This window comes from Lissotriton helveticus, chromosome 3_2 (assembly GCF_964261635.1).
Source record: "Lissotriton helveticus chromosome 3_2, aLisHel1.1, whole genome shotgun sequence".
In the NCBI taxonomy this organism is placed as follows: Eukaryota; Metazoa; Chordata; class Amphibia; order Caudata; family Salamandridae; genus Lissotriton; species Lissotriton helveticus.
In genome coordinates this window covers 120,956,183-120,965,300 of record NC_136062.1, presented here as the reverse complement: position 1 = coordinate 120,965,300, position 9,118 = coordinate 120,956,183, and positions in this window count along the sequence as shown.

The following is a 9,118-nucleotide window of genomic DNA, read 5'->3' as shown; positions in this document are numbered from 1 at the left end:
GTGGCCAAAGAATACTGGCAAAGCTTCCGGACCAAATAGGTTCCTCTTGCAAATTTTTCAAAAGCTCCATGCCTAAACTCGGGGACTGCAGCCGCAGTGATCATTCCACCAGAGTGGCACCACACGGAGATCGTAGTTTTTCCAAAAAAGGGTCGCCCTTAGGATGACATCACTTGGTATTGCCCAATTTCATTATTAAACCTAGAGGTAAATATTTTAGCTAAAGCATTAGCGAATAGACTGATACACCATATCCTGGATCAGGTCCACCTTGATCTGTCAGGTTTTGTGACCTGCCACAGTGTTCGTCAAGTATATAATGCAATGGCGATAGTGTATAGGCTGACAAAGCCGACCGTGCTTCTTCTGGGAGTCATAGACAAAGCTTTTGACTCTGTGAGCTGGGAACATTTATTTATCCTCTCAAACGCCTCAACTTTGGTCCATGATTAATTCCCTATCTCCAATTATTGTATACATACCCGACTGCTTCAGTGGCCGGAGCCCTGTTGGACACCTTCCCTGTTCAGTGGGGGATGCAGCAGAGATCCCCCTCGGGTTTCCTTGCTGTTTGCTGTTGTCATAGGGCCGCTAGCGGTGTGGGTGAGGATGGTTGCACAGGTACCAGGCTTTGAATGGGGAGATGCGCTGTCGGACAGAATAGCATTCATTGCCGATGATGTCCTTGTCTTTATTATGCACCCAGACACGACAGGACCGAAACTACTACAGATCATGCGTACATTTGAGGAGACATTGGGCCTCCACGTCAACACTTCTAAGTCTACGGTTTTCATGGTGGGCTCTGGCCCGCACAAACTTGGGTGGGTGTCTGGATTATGGGTAGCCACTAACAGGTTCAAATACATAGGCATTTTCTTGTCCTTGAATGAGGCAGTGGTGTGGGATGTTCATGTCAAACCAGGGCTAGATCGCCTTTTTATTTTTTTTTATTTTTTACACTTTATTCGTGATTATACATCCAGGACAAACATATACCACATAACTACAGGCATGTTATACATCACGGTTTTTTGTTTTTACCTCGTGCAGAAATAGAACAATCAGGACTCCTTGCCCGGATTTATCCGTGTGCGAATGAGCCCTCATCGTCGGATTCATTCAACAATAAGAGAACATACCCTGTACCCGCCCACTCCCACCCCAACTATCCCTCCCCCAACCCTCCCATCTCCTGGGTGTAACCATCTCTCAACAGTGCATATCTCTGCTCCACAGTGCTGACTACTCTGTTCCAGAAGAATCGAAAAAGGCACATACTTAAACCTCCGATCCATATTAGCGTCTCGTATACCTGGCCAGCTACACTCAGTGTATAGTGTGCGATCAATCGTGTTGGGACAGCGCTGGATCTAGTCCGTCTAAGGCCAGTATCATAACTTCCCAGTCCATTGCTATGGGGATTTTTCGCCTCCCTCCCTCCTCCTCCCTTCTAAGGGTAATACACTCTGCTCGGCCCCATTTCACCATTTCCATTCTCCATGTCTCCGCACTAGGTGCACTAGGGGATTTCCACCTCATCGTAATCGTTCTAATCGCCAAAAGGAGGGCAAGGTCTACAAATCGCAGTTTAGCTTTGTGATTTTGGACGCGGGCGGGCAGCCACCAAACAATATAAAGCGCTCTCCCGCACCTTTATCTGCGCAACCTCTCCCAATGTCTGGCATATCTCCCTCCAATAGGTCCCCACCCGTGGGCATGTCCAAAGCATGTGGAGTAAACCCGCCTCGTCCGCTCTGTATCGCGCGCAGTGGTGGGGAGAGTCCGGGAACATCCTGTGAAGTCTATCCGGGTTGAGGTATGCCCGATGGAGGACCATAGTCTGGATGAATCTAAATTTCACGTTTCGTGAGATCCTCTTTGGATGCTCAAGAACCACCCGCCATGTAGCCCCCGCCCCCATGCAGTACATCAGATATACTAGTTTGTGTTGCAGTGGTTTAGTGCGCTGCGGCGCCCAGGTTGTCCTGACATAGTGGGATACTGTGGCATGCAATAAATAGTGCCTGTCTGAGGTCCCAGTCACTTGTACGAAGGTGTGGTGGTCTAGAAGCGAGTCGTCCCCAAAGAAACTGCCTACCTCCTCCACCCCGCTCTCTGTCCAGTGTCGCAATATATTCTTCGTTAGTTTACCCTGTGGTATCGGGATGCCTAATAAAGGAATGTTACCAGCATAGGGCGCCGTCGACGCAGTTTAAGCCAGTGCCTTCTTCCAGCAGATGAGAGCAGTGCGAAGCAGCGGGTGGCCTGCCCCAGGTACCCTACGTTTGGGCAGCAACAAAGTGTGTAGGTCACCCCTTTCTAACTGCTCCGTCGAAAAGCCAATCTCGTGTAGGTTCCTTCCGGCCAACCAATAAGACAGCCGTTGAAGCTGACTGGCATAATAATAACCCCGAAAATCAGGGGCGCCCAGGCCTCCTTGTTTAGTTCCAAGCTGGAGTTTACGCAGGCTAATCCGTCTTCTGCCCTGCCCCCAAATAAGCGTGATCAGCAGAGTATTTATTGTGGTGAAAATTCGATGCGGGAGACATATGGGCAGATTGACGAAAAAATACAATAAGCGAGGAAGCATTACCATCTTCGCCAACGCGATGCGATCCATGACTGACAGAGGCATTGATGTCCAGAAACCAATACTGCCACGGAGACCAGCAATGGTCCTGGAGATATTACCGTCTAGCTGGTCGCCCGCCGTCCTGTATATACGAATCCCCAAATACTTAAAGGTAGACTGAGCCACCGGGATCATGTAGTCTCCAAGGGTATGGAGGGTGGACGAGGCGCATCCCAGAAGTAGAAACCCACTGACTTGTCCGGGTTTATAGCCAAGCCCGACACTATTTCGAACCTACGGAAAATGTCATACAATTGCGCATGATCGGCCTCCAGATCCCGGAGATATATTAGCATATCATCCACGTATATGGAGAGTATATGAAAGGACCCTGCCACTGGGATACCCAAACCAGCCGCGTGCTTACGAAGGGCTATGGCTAATGGCTCGAGCGCCAGGACAAACAACATCGGGGACAAAGGGCACCCCTGCCTGGTACCCCGGTGTACCGGGTACTCTGCCGAGATATAACGTCCCGTTCTCGCCCAGGCAGTGGGGTCGGTGTACAATAACCTAATCCATCGCAGTAGTGAAGTAGGGAAGCCAAAACGCCGCAAAGCCTCGAACATGAAGGGCCAGGAGAGCGAGTCAAACGCTTGCTTGAGGTCCAAAGCAATGCATCCCGCCCGCTTCAGTTCCTTCGGCGTCGCCGCCATCAGTGCATGCAGGCGCCTCGTATTCAGGGAGGTACTACGCCCGGGCAGGAACCCACATTGGTCTCGGTGAATTAGAGCGGTCAGGTGAGGCTGAATACGCAGTGCAATAGCTTTCCTCAGGATTTTATACACTGTTGACAACATGGATAGAGGTCTATAATTTGCCAGATCTAAGACATCCCTACCCGGTTTGGGTATGGAGGTCACTAGTGCTTGCATAGTTGACCTTGGTAGACGGCCTTCTTCGAATGCTGTCTTGTATATCTTTTCCAGGATTGGTACCAGGGTATCAGCATAGGTGGAATAGAACTCCACGGGGAGCCCATCCATACCTGGTGTCTTATTTCTATTTAGGTGTTTAACCGCCACACGTATCTCGTGCTGAGTTATAGGCCCTGCATGTCCGCAGTCAATAATGGAAGGGGGAGACCCTGCATTAAATCAGTTATTAGTGCAGGGTCTTCCATTCCGGTCAGAGCATACAGTGCCTGCAAGTGGTCGTGAAACGCCAGGTTGTTGTCTGATTGGGTACTCACTAGAATGCCCATCCTGTTGTGTGTTTGAGTAATTATCGGGGAGTCCGGACGATCCTGCACCAGACGGGCTAATAGAGCGCCGGAGCGATCTGCCTCAGCGTGTTGTCTCTGCAGATAGGCCTTATAATCCATGGTACGCAATGATTCTAACGTCTCTGCGTGTGCAATATGTTGTTCCTGTAAGTCTTTCTTCTTTTCGGGGTCCCTGCCCACCTCCCCCTCAAGCGCCATCAGCCGGGCCTCCACCTCACACAGTTTCCGGTGCACCTCTTGCCTGGCTCCCACCAACTTGCCTATCGCTACTCCACGTACCTCCACCTTCATCGCATCCCAAACTACCAGGTCGGAGGAAGCAGAACCCCAATTAGTATCCCAGTAGTGTGTCAGGGCTTCCGAAAGGGCCGCCCTGAACGGTCCGTCCTCTAAATGTTGTGGGTTGAGTCTCCATGTAGGTACAGGAGCCGGCACTCTGCCCCAGAAAAGAGTGAACCTCAGGGGCCTGTGGTCCGAAAAAGTTTTTGCTAAGTATTCTGGGGAACCCGCAGTCGTGACCAGTGTGTAAGAGCATAGGAATCGATCGATACGTGTCTGTAGGTCGTGTACCGGGGAATAAAAGGAATATTCTTTGTGTGTAGGGTGCATCATTCGCCAAACATCACGCAGTCCCCAGCCCGCCACCCATGTGTTAAAGACCTCAGTCAGCTTCGCAACACCAGAAGCCTGCAGAGGGGGGTGTGACCTATCCATGGCCATATCTAGCACAGCATTCCAATCCCCCCTAAGTACCCAGGGTATATCCGCCCAACCAGACAGCGCCAGCCCGACCCTCTGCAGGAATGCGTCCTGGTCAAAATTTGGGGCATAGATTCTGCCCAGGACTATCAACTTCCCATCCAAGGTGCCCTTAACTAGGATGTACCTGCCCTGATCATCCATTTTCCGTTCCAGCTCTACAAACGGCGTCCCGTGTCAGACCCATATAGTGGCCCCCCTGGAAAAGGCGGTATAGGACGTGGAGTATATGGTGCCCCTCCATTTCTTCCTTAACTTGAGTGCTTCAGAAGCCGTGAGGTGCGACTCCTGCAGAAAGGCTCTTTGAGTCTGGTGTCTGAGGAGGAAGGAGTGGACTCTGTGTCTTTTCTGCACTGCCCCAGACCCCGCACATTCCAGGTAATACATTTGTACTGTCTAGCCTGCTCAGCCATAACCATCTGGTGTCAGATCTAACTCTATCAGCGGTCGACGATCAGGATCATATGAGATTAAAGCCCAGGAGAATATGCAACACAAAACGTCTAACCTAAACAAAACGAACTTGGCACAGCAATAAAACGTAGCTGGGCCCAACATAAACCAATAGAACAGAAAGGTCCAAAGTCTTGTGCATTCGCCATTGGGGGGGGTGGCCTAGCACACACTTAGCCATGCTGTTATTAACTCCATGCTCCACCGGCTCAACGACAGCCCGGCCAGGGCTATTAACACTTAAAGTCAAATGTTCCAGAGGAAATCCAAACAGTAGCCGCGGGATTATCAGTGGGTTAGCCAAGTCCCTATTGAAGGGCGCCCACCGTGGGCCAGCTCCGGAGGTGTAGGGAATTCAAGGGAAAGAAAAGAGCATTTCCAAGAGTTTTGCAATGCAAACCAAAGTTACATCCCGCCTCCCTCATACAGAGCCCCTTCGGAAATTAGCAAGTACTATGTATAATAATTGCAAAAAGAAAGGATACAGTACGGTGTCAGCTAAGGAGATTCTGATTATAGTCACCATCCACAGGGTCAGTTATCTATTAGCTCATCAGCAGCTTGAGGGTTGACCGTAGGGAATAGGAGCACACTATTCCCCGAGTCCGAATGCAACGTGCTGTCTTCCGAGTCTGTGGTAACCTTCGTCGTCTCTTCTCTGAAGGTACCAGCTATCGACAGGGCCACAAGTTGTTCCTTCTTCTGCCGGTCCCGAGACGGTCCCCGTCGGTTTCCCTCCCTCTCAGGCCCAGGCGATCGGCGACGAGCCCGTCCCGAACTGTCCTCAGAAGCATCGGCTGCAGCCTCCTGGGAGCCGTCTTGGCTGCCATCAATGCCCATCACTTCCAGCCATTCCTCGGCGTCTGTGGGGCTTTCGAAGAAGTGGGTTTTCCGTCCATGAATAACTTTCAGGCGGGCTGGAAAGAGTAACGCATATTTCAGCTGTGCGCCTCTGAGTTTCTTTTTTACTGCTAGATATGAGGCCCGTTGTTTCTGCACCACATTTGTGTAGTCCGGGTACAGGGCCACCCTCTGGTTTCTTGAAGTGAATGGTGGATTTCTCTCGGGCTTTCCGTAGAAGTACATCCCTGTCTCGGTAGTTCAGGATACGGACAATTAAAGGACGAGGTGGTCGCCCCAGCCTGGGCGGTCCTGCCGGGATCCTGTGCTCCGTTCTACGCAGAAGTGCGGGGAGAGTCCGTCTGCCGTCACGTGATCGCGGAACCACTGCTCCATAAAGTCTGCGGCCTGCGACCCCTCACATTTTTCCGGCAGGCCGATTACCCTTACATTATTCCGCCGATTACGCCCTTTCGCGTCTTCCACCCTGTCCAACAGGGCGGCGACTTGACCCTGCAACTCCCGGATAGATGTGGTGTGTTCCGCCACGGTAGGCACAAGATCTGTAACGACTAGCCCTTGGTCCTTGACTTTGTCTGCTAGCTTGCCGTGATAGGCCTTCAGGAGGGATAAGTTAGTGGTGAGGGCCCCCAGCTGATGCTCCATCGCCAGTTTCGAGTCTCGGATTTCCTGAAGGATAAGGTCTAACTTATCCGGTTGTTGTGCTCCTGGGTCGGCCTGTGCCCGTGCCAGCCCCTGTCTGTGGACCGAGCCCCGCCTGTTCTCCCTGGCCCTCTGCAGTCTTCGGGCCCTTTCGCACCATGATATCCCAGTTCCTGGGCCACTCACCTCCGCAGCGTGTGTGTATGCCGCGTGGGTGTCTCTTTCCGGCAGCTGCAGACGCCGGGCTCCCGGTGGAGCTCTCCTGGATAATCAATCAATCAATCATCGGAATTTGTATAGCGCGCTACTCACCCGTAGGGTCTCAAGGCGTGAGAAGAAGGCGGGGGAAGACAAGATGTCAGGCAGTGGGTGCCGGGCCCAGCACAGGACCACACGGCCAGGGACCCAGATCATCGTCCCCCGGCAATCCCCCACGCCCCCTCGAGGTCTCACCAGGCAGGCCCCCACTGCATGGCAGTGCAGGCACCCTCTCAGTCCCCAGGCCGGGCCGGCGCCAAGGGAGTTCCGGTCCCGTGCAATCCGCCCGAGTCGCTATGCAGGACCCCACCGGGCCGTCCCGCGCAGCCCTCCTCCTCGCCTATTTTCCTAGCTCCTGATGTGTCCAGCCCGCAGACAGGGGGGAAGGAGGGCGCCAGCCCCGAAGCGCCTCATCGCGGCCTCCGAGTCCCCTCCGAATCTGCAGCTCCAAAATGGCGCCGTCGGGAGTTTCAATCGACCTCCAGGGCCGCCGCGTGTAGCTCAGCGCACTGTCCCTCTGCAGTCCACTCCTCACCCGTCCTTCCCAGGCCGCGCTCAGCAGCGCGGGGAAGGTCCCAGCGGGGCCCTCAGCCGTCGACAGGATCCCGGGTCCGCCCTTCGCAATCCCAGGGTAAGCCCTCAGGGTAGTCTCGCGGTCCCAGACCCGGGTGCTCCGGCTCGCTCCACCACTCTAGGCCCCGACTTCCAGGGCCCTCTGCCGCAAACAAAGGCGTACTCGCCGCCGGCCGATTCACCGCCTATCTGCGTCCAGCCGGACCCCAGCACCTCGGGTCGGCCTCGCTCTCTTTTCCGTCAGTTTTTGAGCTCCCGGTGGCACCCAAAGCTCCGTTTCTACCGGATAACTCCCCAGCCGGGCTCGGAGCTCTAGTGAAAGCCGGCCACCATCGTGGCTGTTCGGCCACGCCCCCGGGCTAGATTGCCTTAACCCCTTCGCTGCTAGGCCTTTTCCCCTCCTGTGCTAAGGCTTTTTTTGGTGTTTTGGCGTAGTGCGCGCTTAGGCCCTTGTAACTTTTTGACCACCTAAGGTATCCACGCCAAATTTGCGTCCTTTTCTTCCAACATCATGTGGATTCTAAAGGCGCCCAGGGTTTGTGGATTCCCTTGGAGGGGTCACAGAAATTAACCAAAATATAGTGATTTTTTTGTTTTTTTCAGAGAAATGGGAAAAACGGGCTGCAAATGAAAGCCTCTGGGTTTTTCCCTGAAAATGTTATCAAAAAAGGGTTTGTGGGGCTGAAATCTCCATTTTCTCAGCTTTTAGGGAATGACAGTCTTTTGTCAGAGAACCGACATTTTTCACACAGTTTTGGCATTTTTCTGGGACATAGCCTATTTTTGCTATTTTTAGAGCTTTCCACCTCCTTCCAGTTAATGGTAGAAATTAGTTTGAAAGCAATAATGCATCCTGGAAAGCTGTACATTTTCGAAAAGTAGACACAATTCTGAATTCAGAAAGGGGTCATTTGTCTAAATCCATGAAGGTTTCCTTATAGAAACTAACAGTTAAATATTGGAATAATTGAAAATTTGTTGAAAAAAACAGCCTTTTGTCTCAACGTTTTCACCTATAACTTTTTCTAATTTTGACAACTCTTGGAAAGCAATATACCGTTACATCCGTTAGACCTTCCTGGTTGTGGGGATATATAGGACTTGTAGTTTCACCAAGAACCCGACGAACCCAGATCCAAAAACTGAGCAGCAACTTGCAATGGTATTTTTTCATTTACTGGGTATAGAGCACTTTGTCCTGGAAAATGTATACATGGAAAAATCTGTATGAAAGACACCTATGTATTTCTGAATTGGGTACAAATTATAGAGTTCAGAAACAGTATATAATTGCACATTTTCAAAATTGGGAATACTCATACTAGCATGAGAATTATTGGTCATTTTTCAAAAATTTGTTTTTTACACAATGTCTTTCATTGAAAGGGAGAAACGCATGAAAGCTCAATTGGCAATCACAGTTGATTTACAAATCTGAATGACCCCAAGTCTCTTGATAAAAACGGTACCTCACTTGTGTGGGTCGGCCTTGTGCCTGCAACAGGAAACGGCGCAAAATGCAACGTGGTCACACCTAAATTTTGCAGTTACAAATTGACCCTTTTTTGGCAAAGTGCCTACCTGTAGTTTTTGCACCCTAGCTCTGGCGGCACCTAGGGAAACCTAGCAAACCTATACATTTTTGAAAAGTAGACACCAAGGGGAATTCAGGATGGGGTGACTAGACTGCCTACCACCAGGTTTTGTTACCC